The following is a 24,760-nucleotide window of genomic DNA, read 5'->3' on the forward strand; positions in this document are numbered from 1 at the left end:
GTGGGCAACCCGCACTCTGGCATGCCCACACAAATGCCAGGCAGGCCCACTGTGGGTCAGCCCACATTCAGCCTGCACCATTTCACACCCTGAAGGGCCAGTGTGGGTTATATGTGGGCAACCCGCACTCTGGCATGCCCACATAAATCCCATGCAGAGCCAGTGTGGGTCAGCCCAAATTCAGCCTGCACTATTTCACACCCTGAAGGGCCAGTTTGGGTTATATGTGGGCAACCCGCACTCTGGCATGCCCACACAAATCCCAGGCAGGCCCACTGTGGGTCAGCCCACATTCAGCCTGCACCATTTCACACCCTGAAGGGCCAGTGTGGGTTATATGTGGGCAACCCGCACTCTGGCATGCCCACACAAATCCCATGCAGAGCCAGTGTGGGTCAGCCCAAATTCAGCCTGCACCATTTTACACCCTGAAGGGCCAGTGTGGGATATATGTGGGCAACCTGCACTTTAGCATGCCTACACAAATCCCATGCAGAGCCAGTGTGGGTCAGCCCAAATTCAGCCTGCACTATTTCACACCCTGAAGGGCCAGTGTGGGTTAAATGTGGGCAACCCACACTCTGGCATGCCCACACAAATCCCATGCAGAGCCAGTGCACTGCACCATTTCACACCCTGAAGGGCCAGTGTAGGATATATGTGGGCAAAACACTTTAGCATGCCTACACAAATCCTATGCAGAGCCAGTGTGGGTCAGCCCAAATTCAGCCTGCACTATTTCACACCCTGAAGGGCCAGTGTGGGTTAAATGTGGGCAACCCACACTCTGGCATGCCCACACAAATCCCATGCAGAGCCAGTGCACTGCACCATTTCACACCCTGAAGGGCCAGTGTAGGATATATGTGGGCAAAACACTTTAGCATGCCTACACAAATCCCATGCAGAGCCAGTGTGGGTCAGCCCAAATTCAGCCTGCACCATTTTACATCCTGAAGGGCCAGTGTAGGATATATGTGGGCAAAGCACAGTTTAGCATGCCCATACAATTCCCATGCAGAGCCAGTGTGGTCAGCCCAAATTCAGCCTGCACCATTTCATACCCTGAAGGGCCGGTATGGGTTATATGTCTGCAACCTGCACTTTGGCATGTGCACACAAATGTCATGCAGGGACACTGTGGGTCAGCCCAAATTCAGCCTGCACCATTTACACACTGTAGGCATTGTGGGTTATATGTGGGCAGCACGCACACATATGTGAGCATGCCCACACAAATCCTATGCTAGGTTACTCTGGGTCAGCCCAAATTTACCATTCAATATTTTACAATCTGAAAGTTTGTGTCATAACAAGTTCATATGAAGGGTATCTGAATATTTTTTATTGTTTTTGTCTGTGAGAGCTAGGTAGATTAGCTAGCTTAGTGGATAGGAGCAACACTGTGTGAAATGTAGCATCAGCTCTGAAATATTTTCTAAACCAAAAGTGGAGAAAAATCAAGGTACCACAGCAGAGTTGTGCAGAGACCTTTGGAGGGGCAGGTGCTCAAAGTCAAAAGGGTGCACATGGAGCAAAAATTTGAAACACCTGCAATATCATTGATAAACTCTGATGCACATAAAACACACACACACACACACCCAGTAACATCTCATATTTGTCAAGACATATACTGTATAGCTATACATTTTTATTTATAAAAATATTTTTATTTAATATTTTGGATAGCTACGAATTTGCTCCATGGTGCTGATTCATAATCTCACCTTTATTATTGGTAGTGCTGATAATAAATAAATAAAAATATTAAATTATAAATGTATTTGTGCTTGACTATACACTTTGTGTAAGCCAGCAAGCAAGGTTATAAAAGTTACATATTTTTTTATTTTTGCATGTGATATTTAATTTGTGTGTATTCGTGTGGGCGCAACAGGGCAGTGAGGGCATGTCAATGTGGATCATGTGACCGACGAATCCACCCCCCTCCCCCTCCCCCCTCCCTGCACGTGCCTTTACCACAGAGCAACGATCAAGCTTAAAGGCAAAGTCAGTGAGTGACTTTGGTCTGTCAAAGTGACTAAAAGGTAAGTTATAATTTCTGTTCTACTATCCGCTTTTCTATTTTTTGCTAATGTGGTGCTAATGCAGTTACCACTCTCAGGTTATTGTAGCATTATAAGGGTAGCTATGTCGAAGTTAGCATTGTGCTAAAAAAAGTTAGCATTGTGCTAAAAAAAGTTAGCATTGTGCTAAGTTAGAATGAGAATTTACCTCACATTTAAATAACACAAGGGGCTCCCAAGTTGGCAGCTTATCTCGGCTCTTGGAGAAAGACTGCTGTTAAGTAAGTTAACTTTATATCCAAGTATGTCAACAATAACCAGCTAAGGGAACAATGGCTTGCTAAGGGAAATATTAAGGGAAATGGAAAATGGAAAGATATCCACTTAAGCTAAGGGAAAGATAGCCAGTTAAGCTAAGGGAAAGATAGCCAGTTAAGCTAACGGAAAGCTAGCCAGCTAAGCTAACGGAAATATAGCCAGTTAAGCTAAGGGAAAGATATCCAGCTAAGCTAAGGGAAAGATAGCCAGTTAAGCTAAGGGAAAGATATCATTTTAAAAAGTTTTGGTATTTTTGTGAACCTGATATCCTGATATCGGCCACCTCACATGTTTATAGAATGTAACTACCAGTCACACACAGTGACTGTAAAGGCTATTTATGTTTCACCATGAATAGCCTGAAGAAATTCAAATTCAAATTCAAATAACTATCACTATATAAGAATCACTGTAATCAAATACAGTCTGCAAATTTCTCTAAAATTAAGCATTGTACATGAAAAGACACTAACAGATGTAGTATTTACCTGACTGCATTCTCATATCTCTATATTATTATTTTAAGAGGCCGTGAGAAGATCAATCATGCCACCACCAAAGGATGCAGAGATCGAGCAGGTTGCAAAGGTTTGGCTTTGGAATTCACGGGACCGTTCAGGTGGACGGAAGCATCGTCTCATGCAGTCTCTTCAAAAAAATAGTTAATTTATGATCTATGCTATATTAATGCATAAACAATATTCATTTTTGATATTATGATTAACTATATCTGTTCTATTTATGTAAAATACATGTGTCTATTTTCTCCTTCCTTATTATTGCTGTGAGATAAAAAACTTAATGCAAAAACTAATGTTATATTCAATTAGAATTTTTTTTTACTGGTTTGATTGGGATGACATTTTGGTTCCAAGTCTACAAGCAAGAGGAATAAAATTAATAATAGAGATCAGGGGTGGGTTTCCTGAAAGCTTCGTAACGCTAAGAACTTTGTTAACTCGTACTTAAGATTGATCGTTAATTAAAGAGTGTTTCCCAAACCCGTGCGTAACTAAAGTACTACGTAAACTTGCTCGCAGATTAACGAGTGCCCTCACCCAGTCGTTATTCTTAAGAGCTTCTTTAAGGGATCTCTACTTGCAGTTCAGCACCTTAAACACCAGGGACCGCCAATTTTGAGGGAGAAAAATGATAATTTCCCTTGTTGAAGCAATTATATTTTGTTACTATTAATTATAACAAATTATATATATATATATATATATATATATATATATATATATATATATAATTATTATAATAATTTATATTATATTATATTATATTATATTATATTATATTATATTATATTATTTGACGTGTCTGCGGGTGCTCCGGTTTCCTCCCACAGTCCAAAGCTAATTGGATGTCGGATAAAAATTGCCCCTTAGGTGTGAGTGGATGTGCCTGTGTGTCTGTCTGCCCTGCGATGGATTGGCGGCCTGTCCAGGGTGTATTCTGCCTTCAGCCCGATCCCGGCTGGTATAGACTCCAGCCAGTGAGTGAATGAGTTATATTATATTATATTATATTATATTATAATGCCAACTTTGTCTGTGGCTTGTAGTCTGACTGGGCATACTGGAATTGACCAATCAAACCCATAAATTATTAAAATCCAGATTCCTGTAGATGATGCTCACGGTCTAAGCAAAGCTGCAAAGTGACCAAGTCCGTGGATTCTGTAATCAGGCTGTTACTGTGGAATACACACTTATATACACTTCCCACCAGCCCGGGAATTACAGCACAATACAATATATTTCCATGCTATTGGGAAAATCCCTGGTACTGTAGGTCCGGTGCAGGGGACGCCTGCGGTGTCTTTAATCACACCTACGCGTATTGTAAAGGGTATCGGTGAATGTGCAGGTAATATTTAATATTATTCTTTATTTAGATGCTTCTAACCAAGATTGTGGCCGTTCATCTGGGCAAACTCTGGGGTGTGTCAGCTCGCAAATATATAAATACCAGTCAGTTGACACGTCTCATTTAATGTTTTTTTTTTTTTACATTGTCGATTAATATTAAAACTATGAAAATAATTAATTGACGCATATGGAATTAACAAAAGTTAACAAAAAGGTGCATGGCCTTTACAATCCCCTGACCTAAACCCAACTGAGATGGTGATTTAGGATGAGCTGGAGCTTTACAGAGTGTGTGTGTGTGTGTGTGTGTATATATATATATATATATATATACACACACACCGGAACATACGTATATGTATTATTATATTATTTTTATATTATTAATAATTATAATAATAATAAATTAATATTATCAATATTACTATTAATAATATTAGTACAATATCTATTAATATAATATATATATATTAACAATAATAGTTTTATAAAAGTAAAAAAAGTTTAATTTTTATTAAACATTTATATATAAACATATGACTTATTTATTTAGTCATATGTATCTTTAGGAGTATTTTATTAATGCCAAAGTACATCCTTTTGTAATTTAAATTTCAAAATATGTATAATATTGATGATTACAACACTTTTTTACATTTTTAGGGTGTAATACTGAATAAATACTGCATAATAATCGATATTTGTGGATCGATTGAGCGCGCTGTTTCGGGGGAGGAGTCAACAAAGATGTTCTTTAACCTCCTTTGTTAATCTTCACGTTGCGAAGCTCTTTGGGAAACACTCGCAGAACTGGCTCGTTCTTTACTCACGTCATTTGTTATTGGCTAAGGTTGACTGTTTTCGGGAAACCCACCCCAGAGGCTTTGTTCCAGTAGCAATAATAGTATCAGTTTATTATTCATCTGCTACATCAGTCTAGTGCATTTAAGTATTTATTCAAGAATATGATTTGCTGTTTTTATTGATGTTTATATATATATATATATATATATATATATATATATATATATATATATATATATATATATATATTAATTTAAGTTGTATAATTCTTTGTTATTTTGTATTATGTTTGATATTTATATCATACTGTTTATTATAAATACTGTTTTTGCAAATGGAGATATTTATGCAGTACATGTTTATCTACATGCTAAAATATAAATTTGGGATTTATTATTAAGTAATTTACTTAAATAATGTTGTGTGTTGTTTATATTTCATACATGATACTTTGTAATAAATTAATTAATTTACTATACACTTTAAATTGTGTTATTTATTTAATTGTTTTACAGCCAGTTGCAAAAAATGTCAAAGTGCCAATAGCACAGCTTTAAATTTTCTTCCTTGAAAAGTGTTCTCTGTTCAATATTGCACAGTTCTAAAAATTTGGGGCCACAATTGGTTTTCCACTGAGGGCATGAGTCAGTGTGTGTGTGTGTGTGTGTGTGTGTGTGTGTTAGAGCTCTGCAAATCTCTGTTGGCCCAATGGGCCAATGCTTTGGTGTTGATTTTGTATAGAGGAGTAAATCTTCGCTGGCCAAATGTGGGCTGCCTGAAAAGGGCCCACGCCGTGGGGCCGACGCTATACTGGTGAGCAAATCTCCATTGGCCCAATGTGGGCTGCCTGAAATGGGCCGACGCCATGGTGCTGGTGCCGTCCCGATGAGCAAATCTCCGTTGGCCCTAAGTGGGCTGCCCATATGGGGGCGATACTGCACCGACGTGCAAATCCCCAATGGTCCGATTTGGGCTGCCCATATGGGGCCGATGGCGTGGGGCCGATACCGCACCGATGTGCAAATCCCCAATGGCCCGATGTGGGCTGCCCATATGGGGCCGATGGCGTGGGGCCGATACCGCACCAACGTGCAAGTCCCCAATGGCCCGATGTGGGCTGCCCATATGGGGCCGATGGCGTGGGGCCGATACCGCACCGATGTGCAAATCCCCAATGGCCCGATGTGGGCTGCCCATACGGGGCCGATGTGTTGGCCCACATTGGGCCCTCATTGGCCCAGTGTGGGCATGTTTGCTGGGATGACTTATTTATTTAGCCATATGTATCTGTAGGAGTATTTTATCAATGCCAAAGTACATCCTTTTGTCATTTAAATTTCAAAATATGTATCATATTGATGATTACAACACTTTTTTACATTTTTAGGGTGTAATACTGAATAAATACTGCATAATAATCGATATGTGTGGATTGATTGAGCGCGCTGTTTCGGGGGAGGAGTCAACAAAGACGTTCTTTAACCTCCTTTGTTAATTTTCACGTTGCGAAGCTCTTTGGGAAACACTCGCAGAACTGGCTCGTTCTTTACTCACGTCATTCGTTAGTTCGTTCGTTATTCGCTAAGGTTGATCGTTTTCGGGAAACCCACCCCAGAGGCTTTGTTCCAGTAGCAATAATAGTATCAGTTTATTATTCATCTACTACATCAGTCTAGTGCATTTAAGTATTTATTCAAGAATATGATTTGCTGTTTTTATTGATGTGTATATATATATTATATATATTATTATTATTTATTTATCTTTTTTTAAAGTTGTATAATTCTTTGTTATTTTGTATTATGTTTGATATTTATATCATACCGTTTATTATAAATACTGTTTTTGCAAATGGAGATATCTATGCAGTACATGTTTATCTACATGCTAAAATATAAATTTGGGATTTACTTTACTTAAATATTGTTGTGTGTTGTTTATATTTCATACATGATACTTTGTAATAAATGTATTAATTTACTATACACTTTAAATTGTGTTATTTATATAATTGTTTTACAGCCAGTTGCAAAAAATGTCAAAGTGCCAATAGCACAGCTTTAAATTTTCTTTCTTGAAAAGTGTTCTCTGTTCAATATTGCACTGTTTGGGGCCACCATTGGTTTTCCACTGAGGGCATGTGTGTGTGTGTGTGTGTGTGTGTGTGTGTGTGTGTGTGTGTGTGTGTTAGTGTTAGAGCTCTGCAAATCTCTGTTGGCCCAATGGGCCAATGCTTTGGTGTTGATTTTGCATAGAGGAGTATATCTTCGCTGGCCAAATGTGGGCTGCCTGAAAAGGGCCCACGCCGTGGGGCCAACGCTATACTGATGAGCAAATCTCCATTGGCCCAATGTGGGCTGCCTGAAATGGGCCGACGCCATGGTGCTGGTGCCGTCCCGATGAGCAAATCTCCGTTGGCCCTAAGTGGGCTGCCCATATGGGGGCGATACTGCACCGACGTGCAAATCCCCAATGGTCCGATTTGGGCTGCGCATATGGGGCCGATGGCGTGGGGCCGATACCGCACCAACGTGCAAGTCCCCAATGGCCCGATGTGGGCTGCCCATATGGGGCTGATGGCGTGGGGCCGATACCGCACCGACGTGCAAGTCCCCAATGGCCCGATGTGGGCTGCCCATATGGGGCTGATGGCGTGGGGCCGATACCGCACCGACGTGCAAGTCCCCAATGGCCCGATGTGGGCTGCCCATATGTGTGTCCGAAAAATACGGTATTGCCTTTGCCTCTGATATTGGATTGCTTGTGTGTTACCTGGACTGTGTTTTCACTACTGCCTCTTGGATTACCTCTGACATTGGATCTCTCGTGTATGAACTCTGGACTATCTCTCGTTTATGGTATGGTTTTGTCTTCATTGCTCTGGTTATTGGTGATTACCCATTTTTCTGTATTGACTACGTCTTACATCTGTTTATTTTATAATAAACACGTTTTTATCAGTATCTGCACTAGGGCTGGCCCGAATAACGTTTTTTGAGCTCCGGATATTCGGCACTGATTCGAAGCGAATATTCAAATATTCGTTTTTAAAAAAAAGAGGTTAAAAAAAAAAAAAAGCAAATCACGGCCCCTTTAATCCACTGAAAAATGTTCAATTTGCTCTGACCAATGAGACATATTCACCCCGGATTTTTGGTGTTTTTATCCCGGATTTTTGTGTTTTCACCCCATATTTTTTCTGTGTTTTTAGCCCAGATTTCTTTGTGTTTTCATCCCGGAATTTCTGCTGCCCCAGACCGCGGCTTATCCGCTGCGTACGCAGGCTAGGAGGCTGCTGCTGCACGGTTTCTCCGCTGCACAAGCCAGCCCAGTAAATTGTTGTTTGTGTTTTCACACTTAGGCTATTTGCTTAAAAAAAACAAACAAAAAAAACGTTTGTTCAGGAAGTATTTTATATTCTTAAACATTGTTAATTATATTAGAGGACAGTCGTTGTAAACTCTACTTGGTCTATTTCGGTTAAAGGATTGTGCAGGGCATATTACTGATTTTGTATTTTTGCACTTGGGCTATAAGCTCAATATTAAATATTTCGTTTGCTTAGAAATTATTTTGTATTTTTAAACCATTTTAAATTATATTAGATAAGAGGAAATTCGTTCAGACATCATTTTTGTAGGCCAGGCTTTTGTAACCGATTTAGCCCCTACTGTTGCCACGTTACCCCTTACGTTTTATTATATAAATCAGTTTCGAAGTGCCTGCATTTTTTTATCATGTATAATAGAGGTCAGCGCGAGACTGATTTTTAAACCCACTCTTCCACGCTCCAGCGTTTCTGTCTCGTTACCGCTCCGCAAAAAAAATTGCTTCTTTTAATCCCGCGCCCGCCCGCCACATACACATTTCTGCCGCTCCCGCCCCACGTTCCTAATATAAATTAAATAAACTACATTTAGTGCTTCAAATTTACTTATATATTTATTAAAACAGCAGCGCTGAATAGTGTGGTCCCGTTCCTTACCCCAGTCCAAACACCATCGGTGTGTGCGTGTGTGTGTCGGTCCATCCTGTGCGTTGAGAGTTTTCTTTAGGTTTTTTTTTTTTTTTTTACAATTATTACAGTTTTCTTAACTATTTATTAATTTGCTCCCGCATCGTCTGGATTAAACTCCCGCTCCAGCCAATAACAGTTCAGTTCTGTCCCGCGCGCAAGATATTCTGACGGGACCCACGAGAACAGAAGTGGTTAGAGTGAGGTGGAACTCTGGAAAGGAGAAAAAAACGAATATCCGAATACCAAAATTAAAAACCGAATACCTACTCAATGAACGAATATCCGAATACCCGAATATTCGGGTCCAGCCCTAATCTGCACGTGTCTGCATTCTGTGCTCACCATGACACTGATAAAATGTACCATGCAGAATTTCAGGTCCAGCAAAACCAGGCGCAGACAGCTGTTATTTATAATAATGTGCTGTGTATTTTAAGAAAAAAAAAAAAATATTTGTTAGCTTGAGAAATACTACAACTGGTCAAAGACCACCCCCCATAAGATGGGTATAACCCAAATAGGTTTGCTATAATGCTAAACTAATAAAATTTCTAAAATGTCTTCTACACCTGTTAATACTAAATTGACAGTGTAAAACGCACAGTTTATAAATCAACTGCTCCAGAACAAAGACAATTATTAATAATTATCAATTGTTATTAATTACAAATTACTTTCTGGTTGATGTTTGTATTTTGTTTGTAATTTATCTCCCAGTCTATCTAGATTACAGAAATGTGAAATGTGAAGTAGTTTACAGACTTGGTATATGTAAAAATAAATAAAAACACCACAGGCTTATACATTTTAACAGATTTTTTTTCGAATTATAATTAGTTTAAACATCTATCAGTCTATCTAGAATTCAGAAAACGGAAGTTAAGCTTGATCAGCGATCTCACAGCGCCGATTTTTTGTTTTTGTTTTTAGCAACATACAAAACACAACAATATACAATAGTACAAACTCTTGTAGAGGATCACAGCTACAATTTAGAAGCTAGGGGGAGCATACACAAACATACAGACTAGAGGAGCAACATAATAAAATGATAATCTTAGACAAAAGCTTACTAGAGATCTGGTGTGAGATGATACTAGCAGTTTTCCATTTTCTTAATTTACTTAATGAAGAATAATATGACTTAAATTCATTCATGAAACTGGGGAAAGAGGGCTTATTTCCCTTTCAGTTACTGCAGTGAATGTGGAATTTTGCTGGCATCAGAGAAAGCTGAACTTAAGTTTTTCATATAAAACAAAATGTCCTCCACCTCAAAATAAGGAATATTAAGTTTGATATTAATCCAATTTCTGATGTCCATCCAAAAAGTGTGTGAATATTGACATGAAAAAAACAAATGCTCCAGAGATTCATTTTCTGACTTACAAAAAGTACATAATTCAACATCAAATTTGAATATTTTTTCAAGAAACAGGGCTACAGGATAAATCATATTTATAATTTTGAAATGGGTCTCCTTCACTTTAGGAGATATGGGCCAGTTTACAAATTTGGAATAAGCAAAAGTCATATTTATATTCTTATTATTAGGAAGTTTCTTGAAAGAAGCTCCATTATATACATAGTAAATCTTCTGTTTCAAATCATCATTGATAGTCTTATCATTACACTTAGTCTACTAAATTACAGTCGTTCACTTTTAATGTGGGCATCGAAACAGTCACCTTTGAATATAAAATGACTTGTTTGATTAACAGAATCAATGCTAAAGGAATCGCTTTGCACACCTTCTTAACATCTTTAAAACTCCAAAGATTATATTGACGTATATTTGAGCATACATATTTGCAAGCAGGGTTATTTACCATTAAGCAGGGTTATTCACTATTATTCTATATATTTTCCACACAGAATGGCCTCTGGACCACAGGGAACAGATGGAGTTAGGCTCTAACTTAAACACATTAGAAAGGGGAACACTTCTTTCCCCTCCCATACATTGAGTCAGACTTACTTATGTATGTGCGCTATAGGAGCGTACGTTAAGTGTTTCCAGATGTGAGGTGTTTTCAAACATAAAAGGCTGGACTTCAGCAATTCAAGCCAGAGAGCTACAGATCAGATTTGAGAAAACAACTCTCTCCAAGCAAACCTGGGTGCTTGTTGATGATGCTGTTCTTCGTACTAATTATTATTTTTTCTGTAATAGATTTTCTTATATACAAAGAACAGTATCAGCGAAAACTTATTTCATGCATCTACATGACATCACAGCTCAAGATTCTACAGCTTGCTAATTTAACAGAAAACTCCATATTGTACTGTATTAATACACAGAATAAAACATGTTAGCAAATTAAAGTATCTTTGTCCATGCTGTTTAATAAAAACTGTTAAAACACTAATAATAATTATACTTAATAATAATAATACTTAATAATAATTATACTTAATAATATTTAGTAACAATAATACTTAATAATTAATAATAATAATAATCAGATTATTATTAAAATCATTATTATAATTATAATACAATGCAATAAATACGTGAATGTGACAATAAGAATAAGAAGTCACTTCACACTTTGACATTGTTTAAAAAAAATACACAACTAAACAACCAGCATTGTCAGGTCCTCGCCCTGTTTTGTCTGTTCTTGTGCCTGTTGTGTTGTTCCCACGTGACCCCTGCTTCTCTGTGTCCCCTGTCTCAGTAATTTTCCACCACAAGTCTCATTTGTAGCTCCGCCCCTACCCCAGGTGTTTCCAATTCTTGTGTGTTTCAAGTCACTATAAATATCCCTCCTCTGTCACTTGTCCCTGGTCGGTCTTTGCACTAACCTCTGTTGTTTTGTCTCTCTGTGTTTCTCCGCGTTTCATAGCCCAAGTCCTTGCTCTGTGTTTTTCTCTGTTTATTTCTTGTTTGGTTTTTCTAGTTTCTTGTTTAGCTCCGTGTTCCCTAGCTCCCTGTATATACCCTGCTTTGTGTTTATTTCTAGTTCAGCTCCTTGTATATATTCTCTGTTTGTTTATCGTTATTATTTTCTCTAGTTTGTTTATGTTCTCTAGTCCCCCTCGTTTATTTTGGTTTATTATCTTTGTTACGTGTTTACTTGTTTCTTTGTTTATCTTTGTTATTTATTTAATAAATTATTATTTGTTTTGCCCTTACCTGCACTTGCGTCCGTCTCCTCATCTACCTGCCTGGGTCACCCACCGTAACAAGCATTATAGATAGATACTTTATTTTCTTTATCCCGATGGAATTTTAGGGAATTTATACACTTAAAGAATGGAAAAAACTGAGAAGAAACAGAATAGAAGAAACTAACATTTTGGTTGAGAAATATTTGGCATTATGAAGTAAAAATGAAGTATATCCTGTTAATTACTTATGATCTGAGCCAATAGTTTAAGGAATTTTAATAATAAAGAATATTTAAACATTTGTCATTTAAAAAGTTTAGGCATTTTACAATGTTTGTAACTGTTGTAAGCATGGTTAATTGATGTACATTTATTATAAATGTTACCAGTATTTAAAATATTTTGTTAAACATATACAGATATGTCTAGCGACATGATTTATTGTTTAATTAAAGAAGCAATATGGAGAAAATAAATTTCTTTAGCCACTGACAGCATGTTTAATACTAGGCGAATAGTATAAATATGTAGATTTCAGAGGTTTGACTGTACTAAAACTAGTGTTGCTGGGTAATACAGTTTTGCGCTGGGACTTTATTAATGTATTCTGACTCAGGAGACATAACTCTTTGATAAAATTAACATTATACGAAAAAATATATTTCTTTCAGCCACTGAAAGCATGGTAAAATTTACTTTAGCACATAAGTGCCACACTTCTTTACCAATGCGAACCTAAATCACTGGGAATTGGAAGAACTAAGACTAACTTGGCTGAAGATAAGTTTCTAACTTTAACTCGGAGCCTACTAAACGTGGTCAGCTCCGTTTCTAGAACAGGTAATTGAATCAGGCAACACTAAGATTTACTGGAGATAGAACTAACATCACAATAAAAGTCCCGTCCTTTTATACAAATATAATTTTTGTGTTATAATTATTATAATTATAAATACGGTTATTGTAGCTAACATTTTCACCATTCGACCAAAAAAATAAAATGAAATATAAACCATATTCCGACTAATGATCCATATATATTTATCCCCAATACTTCTGTTCTGTTCAAAGCATCTACCAAACCATTTAATTTACCACTTAAATACAAATTCAGACGCATTAAACAGCTAAACAATGTCTTCTTTATTATATCTGAACTGTTGTATTAATCCTCCAGCCTGATGCTTCATTTACACTATCTAGCACTGAGTCTTGTGAAGCAGTTTTGTGTTAAATCCACCCTGTTCACTCTGTAACACAAGCACCCGTCCACCTGACCCTCTATTTCTGTACACATATATTACTGTGAAAAATCTGATTCAACATGCCATCATATTAATAAGGCACTCTGTGTATTGAACATTGGAGTAAAATAAATGATATTGGGCAGATATAATCTGCTTCTGATAGATACAATAAACGAACCAATGATAAATATTTTCAACAGGACAATTTTAAAATCGTATTGTAATTGTTAAGAAGAGCTAGCTGGTATTAAACCATGTAGAAGCCACTGTAGTGCATCTGATTAAAATGCTGGAGATGATGTACTCTGAAAACAGTATTAACTGCAGCAGAGGAGTTGTGGTATATACAGAATAGATGAATGCAATCCGACTGTGTGAGTGTGTGATTCTGAAACAACAGATATAAAAGGGATACTTGAACTACTTGAAACACATTACTGACTACAATTTACAACACTAACACCTAAACAAAGATACACACTCCTATGAGGTGTTATCTGGTAATAATAATAGGCAGATCAGAAACAGCTAGAAGCTATACAGAGCTATACAAAGAGCTGATCAGTTAGCATAGCATGTAACTCCTTGAAAGTACACCTACAACTTGGAAAGTAATAGTTATCTACACTTTATGAATAAACAGCAGTGTAGGTACTTACAGGTATCTGAATGCACACAAGAATTAAATGTCCTCGGTAATCCCACAAAACTTTACTAAGCTGCACACCGTCCACTATCTCCACTGTTCCTCTACAGAAGTCCTCTCTATCTGTGGTATGCAAGCCCCCAACTGAGGCCCCTCAGTCTCAGCATCGCTCTGATTGGCTAAACAAGCGGAAGCATGAGGGTTGCAGGCACTGTGGGTGGGACTCAGTGGAGGAGCTATTTAGCTCCTGAAGTCTTTGGGCCAACTCTTGGCTCTTTGTAACAGTAATTGTAAAATATAAATAAATAGAAATAATCTCAGGTGTGTTTGTGCTTCTAATAATGATATAAAACATTATGTTCTAAAGAACAGATTCTTCTATTAAATCTCTACAGGCCCTATTTACCATAATAAGAACAGAAACATTCACCAAGACTCACTGATTTGTACACTGTAGAGAAAAGAATATATGAATTATAAGAAACAGTGAAGGTGTGAGTAATGTTTTAAAAAAACAACTAAATTTAAGTTTAAGAACTGTGTAAATAAACGTTAAATCTGTTAGCTAGTAAACGCTAACAATTAAATAAACTGAGGTAAAATTTGAGGATAATTTACTCTTACTGAGGCAAATTAGCTTAAAACAGATAGTAATTTGTAGAATTGTTAGAATGGTGGCAATTAGTTCCTCCAAACCGTTTAAAAACCTTTCTAGGTCACAGAAAACAGAAAATAAATGCTCTTTCTCCTCAGAAACTTTGGGTACATTCAGTAGCTAGCTTAGCCAACACTAGGAAGCTAGCTAATTCAGCTTTTTCCTAACTTACCAAAAATCAGCCTTTAATTATACTAATTAAATCTGAATTAGTTTAATCTCATAAATTTACCCATAAATTATTCGTGCTTTTCTCAGTTTATTAAACAGTATAAGAGAAAGAGAGCTAATTCACTGCTAACTCTGTTAGCTGCTAACAGGCTAATGTTGACAGGAATCTGACAGGAGAGAATCTACTGCTGAATCAAAGCCTCATAAAGAGCAGGGGCCTCATTTATAAAGAGTGCGTACGCATAAAAAGAGGGCAGAAATGTGCGTAAGCAACATCTCACGCAAGAATTGTGATTTATAAAGAAATACTTGGTGTGAAAACGAGCGTACATTTAAGCAAGGTTTAAGGCATGCGTATGCCTTCAAAAGTGTGCGGAGAGAGCGGGAATTAGTGGCATCATGTGGTAAAGTAGGGAATTGTTAGGAAATGCGCAAGCTTTTCTTCCTTCCGCATATTAGTTACCACATAAATCAAAATTAACAAAGGAAGATTAAGCATTACTTTCCTTTATTTTTTACTTTATTACATATTTTTTTCTGCATGTATAGTTAAAATTATTTCTGTATCTTATTCTGTATTATATGTATATGTAGTGTTAATTTTCCACTAACTTGTATATTTCACTTTGTAGTTTATATCAGTTTTATTTGTATTATCTGTTTTATCTCACAGTTGTAAAATCTAAAGGTGCTCTATATATATATATATATATATATATATATATATATATATATATAGCCGGGGCTACATGAGGAATATGCGAGAGTGGCGTATCCCATACTGAGATACCGAATGAATGCTTGAAAGAGAATACAAATTACATTTAAGAAAAAAAATATGCAAGAAATAAAAAATAAATAAATACCGGCCGTAAAACACTGTTAAACTGCTTTGTTTGTACATTTAGCTAGGCTAACTACCAATAATAATGGTCAGTAAAACAGCAAACACTGTTGTTTGGACATTTAGTTAGGCTAGCTACCAATAATAAAAGTCAGTAAAACGGCAAATGCTACATTTATACATTTAGCTAGGCTAGCTACCAATAATAATGTTCAGTAAATCAGCAAACTGCATATTTGAACATTTAGCTAGCTAGCAAACAATAATAATAGTCATTAAAACAGCAAATGCTACATTTGTACATTTAGCTAGGCTAGCTAACAATAACAATAGACAGTAAAACAGGAAATGCTTTGTTTATACATTTGGTCAGTAAAATAGCAAATCCTGTATCGTGGCACGAGATCTCACGAGATTAAGACGTGACGATATTTCTCGTCAAGCTTAAACCTCTCACAGTTTAGTGTGGACTTTTTAAGATACAACACTGGCAACTGGCAACACAGTAGCAGCGAGTTTGGTGGTTGAGCAGTGAGCAGAAGAGGAAAATTCGGGGAATTTGCATAGAACAGAGGTCACGGGCGGACCGTGGTCCGGGTCCGGACCCAAACCTATTGAGAAGGATTTAATTGTATACACGCTTTGCGGCGCAGTAAATCACAGACCAATCACGTGTGATGTAATATCACCAACCACTCTCTTCAGTCAATCAGATCTGTGCAGACGTGGAAAAAAGAAATAAATAAACACACCGCTCCTCACGCGGGATCGAACCCGTGTTGTCAGGGTCGCGGTCCCGCTGCTCCGGCTGTTGAATTGGGACATGGCCGTGAAAAAACGCCTTTATAAGGAGATAGTGAGCCTGGGCGAGAATGGGCGGAAAAACGAGAACAGACGAAAACTAAAGTCACGCCGAGTGCGACAGAGAGACAGGCGAGGAATTTTGTATAACTGGATCATTCTGAATTCTAATTAAATACTCCTGGCATAGAAGATGCTTCTGCTACTTTTAAGTTGTTTGTCTGGCTGCATTTTGGCTCCAGTGGAAACAAGAAACGGTAACAGAGTGACCAACAAGACTGTACTGTGCTTAAAACATGTTCTGTCTCTGTTTGCACTTCAAGCATAGTCTTAATATGACTGGTTATGCATAGTTACATTACAAGAGATTTAGGAGAAAAAAAACACAAACCATAGTCTTAATATAACTGGATATGACAATCTCAGGCCTATAGGTTTCATGTCAAACATGTGTTGAGAAAACACAATGAGACTGGAGATCTGCAATATAAAAGCCGTTTATTAAAACACACATGGGTAAATATAGAGGTGAAGTAATACAAAGATAATAGTTTGTACTGGATAAAAACAAGGCACATGCTATTTGCACCCGGGTGTATGCAGCAGTGTGTGCTATTTGCACCCGGGTGTACATAGCAGTGTGTGCTATTTGCACCCGGGTGTATGCAGCAGTGTGTGCTATTTGCACCCGGGTGTACATAGCAGTGTGTGCTATTTGCACCCGGGTGTACATAGCAGTGTGTGCTATTTGCACCCGGGTGTACATAGCAGTGTGTGCTATTTGCACCCGGGTGCAAATAGCACACACTGCTGCATACACCCGGGTGCAAATAGCACACACTGCTGCCGGGTGCAAATAGCACACACTGCTGCATACACCCGGGTGCAAATAGCATGTGCCACACAGCAAGGCTATTTTCACCCCTTAATTTAAAAAAAAGAAAGAGAACTCATCTGTGCATGTCTACCAATGAGGGAGCGAAAAGGCGCAAATTCACAGATGGGGAAACGGAGACCATAGGAAATGGTAAGCAGAATTTGGTTATTATTTATGTACAAAAGGCCCATCACTCAATTTAACTCTACATTTTAAGATAAATATTTAAGACAGAGTGTGAGAATTATTATCTATCGAACACTGTTGACTGAAAACGAATAAGCTAAGCTAGTGTTTTGGTGGATCTCAGTTTAAGTTATTTGATTGAATTAAAGTTTGAGGCAGTTAGGTAACTTGTATCTAACCTTATCTTAGTTATTAAGTAAAAAGTTTTGTATTTTGTTGCTTATTCTGATTAATTTAGCTAGCTAGCTAGCTTATTGCTGGCTAGTACAGAGCCCGGGAGGGGCCGTGGGTAAAAAAAAAAAATTAAATCGAGCGAACGATGTAGCAGTTCGTGCCAACAATTTCTCTAATTCGTGCGAATGATTTCTTTTATTCCAGCGAACGATTAAGCCAACTCTTATTTCTAGTTCATGCATGCACAGGCAGGATAAACACAGTCTCCGGCGATGTTCATGCCTTCTGCGGTGGCGTTTTAGGGCAACTCTTAATTAGAGAATAAAGTCTAATATAACGAGATTAAAGTCGTAATATTACGAGATTAAAGCCGCAGTATTTTGATTTTAATTGTAACTGCTTGGCCTGCAGCGCAGGGCACAGAGGGAAAAGAGCACATACCGTCAGTTAGAAACGTAGATAAATGACGGTGATCTCAGGATCTCATAACAGATCATGCATGATCACCGTCAGTTATCTACGTTTCTAACCTGCTTATTATTAATGTTCTAGTGTTACAGCTTTCGGCTCTGCGCTGCGAGATTCCTCTGTGCGGGGAGAGCGCGCGGCGCGACACGGAGGCTTTCCACCGCATTTTAGTTTTTGCTACCAAACGAACATAAATACAGTAAATTCCAGTCATGAATAAAGGAAATAAACCTTTTACTGAAACAAGACGACTGTCTCTGTGTGTTATAAATCACGTGTTATGATCAATGTGGAATTGTGTTTATTAATTCCTTATGTTCAACAATAATATAACGTAAATAAGTATATTTTACTTAGTACAGTATATTCAATTGTACACTGTAATAATGAGGAAATAAAGATGATATAAAAATTTATATAATACAGTGTGTGACATTTGTCTATGAATGGGTCATATAATGTACTAGGCTACTTTAAATCTGTAACACTATATAAAATTAAAATAGCTGGCCTAAAATAATAATAATACAATGTTTTAAGATGTTTATTTGAGTGGGCAGTATTTATTATAATTTGGATCAATTTGATAATTTATTCCAGTATGTCATAAAAATGTGTGACCAAATGTTATTGTAAGATGTAGGACATTAATATCATGATATTACACCAAAAACAGGTATCCTGTTATCTCATATAACAATTATCCCAACTAATTTGTATTACAAATGTCGTGGAAATCGACAAAGACAGTCAACGAGCCGGGATGCCAAAAAGGAGAACGTTTTTATTTTGAAGTTGCAAAAGGAAAAATACAAACTTTCTCCTTTTTGGCATCCCGGCTCGTTGACTGTCTTTGTCGATTTCCACGACAAATTGGCGTCCCTGGGTGGGCTGCTCGTGCACCGGGACCTCTAGACCCTGCAAGAAAAGCGGAGGACGCTCTTGGGTTAAAAAAAAAAAAGAAACCCAACCTTAGAACCTCAACTGTTTTTTAGAGGAAAAGGCGTTTTCTCTGGGGGTCGAGGGGTGTCCGGGGCCGCTGCAGCCGCACCACTTGTGAGTATATTTTTATATCTTTCTTCGTCTGGTTTGAGCCCCCTGGCACACAGTCTGAGTTGATGTGAAGAGGTTAGAGGCAAAAGGAGGAACCTGTAATTTTTTTTGGTGCTGTGTGTTTGCCTCAATCCAAGATTTGGGGCATAGCCCAGAAAAAACTGGTTCCTGGGGGGCCGGATAACCCGCCTTTGTATGACGATATTTAAAGGTTAAAGATTTTTTCCCCTGGTTTTTTGTGAGAAAACGGAGGGCACAGTTTGACGGGGCTGTGAGCACATAGGCACAGCGATAGAGTCGCGAACCTGCTGGTGAAGAAAAATGGATCGATCCCTCATCTGTGTGTTGAGAGCGGGGGGTTTCGGGCCAGAGGGGAAACTTTGTTAAAGTACATTTTTCTAAGGGGAAATGAACGGGGATGCCGAAAGACAAGTGTCTTATGAATTTTTTTGCTATCTAAATTTTTTTTGGCTTTGCTCCGCACCGCTTCCGTTTTTTTTCCTCACTTCTAAATTTTTCTGTCTGGTTTTCATCCTCTCGTCTTTTCCTGTTTAGAGTGAGTGAAACAGAAGTGTGTGCGTATGTGTTGGAGTGTGTGTGAAACTGTGTGAGAGCGGGGCTGATTGAGTGTACGAAGTCGTGAGTGACAACGAAATAGGAAATGGATGAGTCCCACTGCAGGGGAGGAGTCCAAGGTGAAGTAGTTGGAGTTGGTCCAGCCCATTGGGTTTTAGACTGAGAGGTTGATTTTTAATTGTGAATTAACGCTTGTGAGACATCATAGAAAATAGAACATCAGTTCAGTAGGGAAATAGAGTAATACACAGTGAAAATGAGGGACAGAGGCGAACAGAAAAGGAAAAGGCTTTTGTATGGGTAGATATATATATATATATATATATATATATATATATATATATATATATATATATATATGTATATATATATATATATATATATATATATATATATATATATAAGAAAATATAAGGATATAAAAAACCTAAATATACAAGGTAAAGATCTATCTGTAAACGGAGCAGTGCAGTAGATATTACTAATGGTCATAAATAATTAAATAATTAACAGAGTAAAGTGCAATGACATCTAATATGACAGTGACTAATGTGAAATAGAAATATAATATAATATACATATGCATACGCTATAAGACAGTTCTAAAATAAAAATGTGAAAATGTGAATACCCAATCATGAGTACAGTGTACTTTAATGTAAGCAAGGTTGGGGAAATGTTAATATAAATAATTAAGTTGTTGAATAATGTCGGAGAGGTATGTGACTGGATAGATGATTAGAGAATTTAGAGAATTTAATAAAGGGATTATGGGGTTGGTTAGCAAAACAAATTAAAAATAAAAGTAACTGGAAATTCCAAAATATACTATGCCATGCAGTACTGCTGTGTAAGATGTCCTCAGAGCAGGACAAATAAACATGGTTTCTTGTTTGATTGTTAAATAAATAAGTTTAATAAATAGAAAATGCTACATAGTGAATAGTGAATGAATTAATGAGTGAGCCATTCCAAACACAGCTTTTTATCAGGTGATTTAGTCAATTATCTTACTATTCGTTTCTCATTCAGACTGATCTCAGTTCAGTCCTAGCTGAATGAGACTTATATAAGACGGATGTAATATCTAATTTGTATATGTTACATTTTGATCCTCATAAGAGGGATAGTTGATTTCAGAAACCAATGAGAAAAAACCTTATTTATTTGAAAATGAAACTACAAGCTTTAGTGAATTGGGTCTTTCTCATCTTTCTCAGGGGAAATAAAATGTGTTTGAAAATGCAGCTCTCTGTTTTGCTTTACAGTATTAAATTAGACTAGAAAGAGATCTGGAAAACGGCATAGATTTAGTTTTCATGCTTATACAATGCCACCTATAAAACAAATGCATAATTTTCTGGCTGTAGCATGAACAAAATCAGCTAAGCAATATAAAATTGTTTCATCTGCATAATGGTAAAGTTTGCAATCTGAAGAAGCAGAGCCAGTAATATAATTTATATATATATATTAAATAAAACTGGACCAAACTTTAACCTTGTGGTACATCTGTGAGATACAGATGCCAAATCTGAATAATTATTCATTGACATGCACTCTTTTGGGTCTATTCCAGAGCAGTGTTATCAAAGCAAATAATTTAAGCTAAATTCAGTGGGAGAGAAAGGGTGATACTGATGGTAATAAGGAAAATCTGTATACAATAATAACAAATAATAAACCATGGGTACTCGGTGCCTTGCACAGGCTTTCACGGCGAACACCAGAGTGTGAGTTTGTGACAGTGTGACATACCTGGGTTTGTGCTCCCTGCAGAAACACTACAGCACTGAATGTTGATGAAACAGTGCTGCTACGCTGTGTGTGGTTCAGTGGGCTAGGCTGGTTAGCCAAAGACGGGTAAGATCCCAACATATTACACAGGGACAACCTAAGACAGGCACAGTCTCGATCTGACCACCACATGCATTTCAACAGAAAACGGAGAAAACATCGTGGAAGGGAAGCGCAGCCCAGGGGGAGAGTGAGTGGATGAATGACGTGATGGGGTGTGTGTTCAGTGGAGGCCTGGGCAGGGTAGACCAGCCCAATGGACAGTAAAGAGGGTGAAGCAATTTTGTGTTAAGTTCTCTGAAACAGAAATTCTGTTTCAGAAAAAGGGGGAGAGGTAAATAGATGATCATTATTGCCACCATTATTTGCCCAATAATTATTTTATAGATATAGAGCATTTTTTTAAACTTTTAGCTTGTTTTATCTTTTAAAGTTTGGTTTTAAAACAACCTCTATGCAGATGAGCAATTACTCTCAGCAATATTGTAACAGTCTTAACTTTAAGACACACTCAATCCTAATTTAAAAAAGAAGAAATAAGAAACTTAGAAATCACAAAATTGAACTTTCACTATTCAACATGTGAGCCACTTTTGGAGCAAGGGAAACAGTAAGTGGGATTTGATAAATTGTTTAAGGAAATATATGTATTGTTGATAATTGTGAAAAGCAATCTGCTTGGCATTGTATATGCATAAATACATATTGAAAATATTGAAAAGTAAATGTAAAGCATTGCTCGGATTTACTTGCTATAATAACGTGGACAAAGCAAAGCATAACATCTGTGTTTATTAATATTGATAATATTATTGTCTGTAATGGAACGATTGATACAGAGAAAAATAATCACGTTCCACTTATCCCAATTCTTAAAGCACTAAATAAAATCAACTAAATCTAGAAATCAAGGCTTTATAAAAATCTTGGGAACTGAATAAAGTCAGAATCATGATTTCTTAATAAATAGCACACCGCAGAAAATTAAAGTGGCAGGTAAAATAATATAGCCACAAGCGGTGATTCTAAAGTCCAAGCAAAAGTAACCCAAGAAAGCCCAATACATCAATATGGAACCATTCCTGACACAGAAGCCACATTATGTGTAGTTTGTGCAGAGTTTAAAACTTTGGGCCCTGATATTATATCAATCAGTGTGGAGATGAATGGGAGAATAGAGCAGCTGATCATTAAAACTTTGCATGGAGCAATAATAATAAACATGATTCAGATATATTTCCAAATGTTTGTTCCTTATTTATTATCTATGTAGCACTATCAATACAATATAAGAGGATATGCAGGAAGCATTCAGTGGGAGGTTTAACAGCAGGTGCGTTTAAAGCAGCAGCTTTGGGCTGTGAAGCAGTAAAATATGGTCTGTACGATGATGCTGCAGAATTGAGGTGTGTGATCTTTAGCTTGGTTAGTGTTTGTGAGAGTGGAAGTAGAAGTGTTTGAGTTTGTTTATGTGTACTTGTGTGGGTGAAGTTGTGTGTGTGTGTTTGTGTGTGTGCATGAGACATAGTGTGTGTCTAGTGGTAAACTAGGTGGTGAAAATTGGAAGTGTTTGTAAAAGCTAATTTGGCTATAAGAGATTAGTTATAGCCATGGGGAAGCAGTTACACTGAAAGGGAAAGGGATGTGAACAAAAGTAAGGTAAAAGCCAGTAATTAATGGTGTTGATAATTAAATGTTGCAATTTAAAATTGAAAAATGACTAAATGTTAGGGATTTAAAGCACTTTTGACAGTAAAGATCATGATTGAGTATAACTGAAAATCAGGACAACTGAAGAAGGTAAGAAAACAAAATTGGGCTGAAATCTGTGCACAGACAAAATTTAAATATGAAATAATTAACTTCCAAGGGGAAATTAGAGCTCAAGTTAAGTGTGATAAATGTATTTTAACCATGTATTTTAACTTGCAGGAAGGAGACACGGAGGACCCCTTAACAGACTTCCAAAATGAATAGAGAACCTTAAACATGATTATAATGAATACAAAAGTCTCGTTTCAGATCTGTTTACACAGGGGGAGAAGGAGAACGTGGTGCAAAGGTGGACCAGTCCAGACACAGAGTGAGGGCTCCTCCGCCATTGCGCACGAAAGGGGAACGAGCATGGCTGGATTGAGCCTTTCCAGGTGACTGAGAGAACAACGTACGCAGATCAACTGATAGGCGAGGGTTCTACAGCTGTGCAGCAACAGAGATCGCTCACAGAGCAAGCGGGAGGAGACGAGACAGCAGCAGCTGAATCGTCTGACTCAGACGAAGGCCGCAGCAGGAAGGAGGGGCAGCTGAAATTGCCCACAGCAGCAGACAGCACAGCAGCAGCAGCACACAGCCTGGCTGTGACGAGGAGAGGAATTGAGGGAGTAACTCATTCAGCAACGTTTCGATTGCGTCAAAGTACACTACATACAGAGACTCTTAACACATCTCATTAAAAACACACATAGTCTTATCACACAACATCAAGAGCCAGAATAAAGCTCTTCGTACGTGGGGCTGAGGTAGTCTACGAGAAAAAGGAAGCCAAAGCACTATAGACGATGATTTTCATGTATTTTTCCTTGTTGCTCTGGGAGCAGGACAACAGCAGGACATTGTGCATTTGACCATCACAGATATCATTGTAATCAGCATTTATGTGTTGAAAATTATTATTATTATTTTTTTTTTTTTTCTTATTGTTTAATCAAAATGAAAATTTGATTAAAAGGGGGGAAATGTGAGGGAAAATCAACATTTATTCCATGTATTCCTGATTTACTTCATGTATTCATAATCAATTATACTGATTATTCCTGTTAATCATTCAATATTCATCCTGTTAATCATTCAATCAGTATTTTATCATTGAGTGTTATGTGAACTTATATTCTCTGATAAGGCCATTCATTCAGACTTAAGGGCAAAGATTATAAAAGCAGCTTCTGCCTGGAGACTAGCGGGTCATAGCAAATGGTGTTTTCTGATTTATGAATTATTCTCTCCTAAGGAATGGAAATTAAGTTTGCCTGGAAACTGTTTTGTCATAGTAAATAGAGCTTTCTGATTTATGAATTATTCTTGACTTTTGCTTATTCGTGCATTTTCGG

At 37.4% G+C, this 24,760-nt stretch overlaps 10 protein-coding genes across 16 annotated transcripts in view; 5 read left to right on the plus strand and 5 right to left on the minus strand.

Annotated features, from left to right (window-relative positions):
• The window catches only part of LOC125801273 (zinc finger protein 239-like), a 256,548-nt gene that overhangs the window by 227,019 nt on the left and 4,769 nt on the right, over nt 1-24,760 (minus strand). The gene's annotated exons all lie outside the window — the stretch shown is intronic.
• Nucleotides 1-24,760, minus strand: part of LOC125801434 (zinc finger protein 239-like) — a 223,537-nt gene that overhangs the window by 193,975 nt on the left and 4,802 nt on the right. The gene's annotated exons all lie outside the window — the stretch shown is intronic.
• Nucleotides 1-24,760, plus strand: part of LOC125801215 (uncharacterized) — a 236,099-nt gene that overhangs the window by 165,624 nt on the left and 45,715 nt on the right. The window lies entirely within an intron of this gene.
• The window catches only part of LOC125801280 (zinc finger protein 239-like), a 316,465-nt gene that overhangs the window by 164,800 nt on the left and 126,905 nt on the right, over nt 1-24,760 (plus strand). The gene's annotated exons all lie outside the window — the stretch shown is intronic.
• LOC125801206 (zinc finger protein 585A-like) overlaps nt 1-24,760 on the minus strand; it is a 308,944-nt gene that overhangs the window by 163,800 nt on the left and 120,384 nt on the right. For 3 of the 5 annotated variants that reach the window (XR_007438651.1, XR_007438650.1, XM_049477563.1), the window contains exon 1: nt 14,065-14,145. The exons of the other annotated variants lie outside the window; for them this stretch is intronic. The gene's annotated coding sequence lies outside the window, so the exon portion shown is untranslated. Of the gene's footprint in view, nt 1-14,064; nt 14,146-24,760 lie in introns of those variants that run through there. 5 annotated transcript variants of the gene reach the window in all.
• Nucleotides 1-24,760, plus strand: part of LOC111190034 (zinc finger protein 239-like) — a 250,622-nt gene that overhangs the window by 155,180 nt on the left and 70,682 nt on the right. The window lies entirely within an intron of this gene.
• The window catches only part of LOC125801461 (gastrula zinc finger protein XlCGF49.1-like), a 256,787-nt gene that overhangs the window by 131,414 nt on the left and 100,613 nt on the right, over nt 1-24,760 (plus strand). The window lies entirely within an intron of this gene.
• LOC125801199 (zinc finger protein 271-like) overlaps nt 1-24,760 on the plus strand; it is an 883,173-nt gene that overhangs the window by 91,143 nt on the left and 767,270 nt on the right. The gene's annotated exons all lie outside the window — the stretch shown is intronic.
• LOC125801195 (zinc finger protein 585A-like) overlaps nt 1-24,760 on the minus strand; it is a 357,158-nt gene that overhangs the window by 15,897 nt on the left and 316,501 nt on the right. The window lies entirely within an intron of this gene.
• The window catches only part of LOC125801239 (zinc finger protein 484-like), a 241,143-nt gene that overhangs the window by 15,897 nt on the left and 200,486 nt on the right, over nt 1-24,760 (minus strand). The gene's annotated exons all lie outside the window — the stretch shown is intronic.

This window comes from Astyanax mexicanus, chromosome 4 (genome assembly GCF_023375975.1).
Source record: "Astyanax mexicanus isolate ESR-SI-001 chromosome 4, AstMex3_surface, whole genome shotgun sequence".
In the NCBI taxonomy this organism is placed as follows: domain Eukaryota; kingdom Metazoa; phylum Chordata; class Actinopteri; order Characiformes; family Acestrorhamphidae; genus Astyanax; species Astyanax mexicanus.